This window comes from Seriola lalandi, unplaced genomic scaffold (assembly GCF_002814215.2).
Source record: "Seriola lalandi dorsalis isolate HSWRI2012SDOR001 ecotype SW California unplaced genomic scaffold, Sedor1 jcf7180002054865, whole genome shotgun sequence".
Classification (NCBI taxonomy): domain Eukaryota; kingdom Metazoa; phylum Chordata; class Actinopteri; order Carangiformes; family Carangidae; genus Seriola; species Seriola lalandi.
In genome coordinates this window covers 262084-262887 of record NW_019525418.1, presented here as the reverse complement: position 1 = coordinate 262887, position 804 = coordinate 262084, and the positions used below count along the sequence as shown (strand labels likewise).

Genomic DNA, 804 nt, shown 5'->3' with positions numbered 1-804 from the left:
AAATCCTACGAGCACATGAGCCGCGAGCTGTGACTAACCTGCACACGACGACTGCAGTTTCAGTGTCGGCATCACAAACCAACTCTTCAGACGGGACTCTGAATGTTTTAGGTTTTACACATGGACCCGGTCCAGGTCTGACTTCAGCGAACGTCTCAAACGTTCGGGTGATTTTCTCCCCCGGTCTGAACAATGTGGCCCCAGCCAGGCGGAAAAAAAGAGTAAAACAGTGGAGAAATGCCGCGCACACACAACACATCCCCTCACCACAAGAGCTGCATTGTATTTGGTACCTGATGCATTAATCATTCCAGTTGAACCGAGTCCAGCGCCGCGTTCCAGCCTGGATTTGGAGAACCAGTTTCCCTCCGCAGCGCTACGACAGACTGAACCTGATCCACACTGACTTTCCTCCACCACCAACATCCCAGCCTCACTCTTTATCTGCAACTCAACTCCTCAGTCAACTGCAGTACTCTGTAGTACTCTGTGGTACTCTGTGGTACTCTGTGGTAAACTGTAGTACTCTGTAGTACTCTGTAGTACTCTGTGGTACTCTGTGGTACTCTGTGGTACTCTGCGGTACTCTGTGGTAAACTGTAGTAAACTGTAGTAAACTGAAGTAATCTGTATTAAACTGTAGTAAACTGAAGTACTCTGTGGTAACCTGCAGTACTCTGTGGTACTCTGTGGTACTCTGTGGTACTCTGTGGTACTCTGTGGTAAACTGTAGTACTCTGTAGTACTCTGTGGTACTCTGTGGTACTCTGTGGTAAACTGTAGTACTCTGTAGTACTCTGTAGT

At 48.0% G+C, this 804-nt stretch overlaps 1 protein-coding gene across 2 annotated transcripts in view; it reads right to left on the bottom strand.

Annotated features, from left to right (window-relative positions):
• pthlha (parathyroid hormone-like hormone a) overlaps positions 1–804 on the bottom strand; it is a 17384-nt gene that overhangs the window by 4295 nt on the left and 12285 nt on the right. The gene's annotated exons all lie outside the window — the stretch shown is intronic.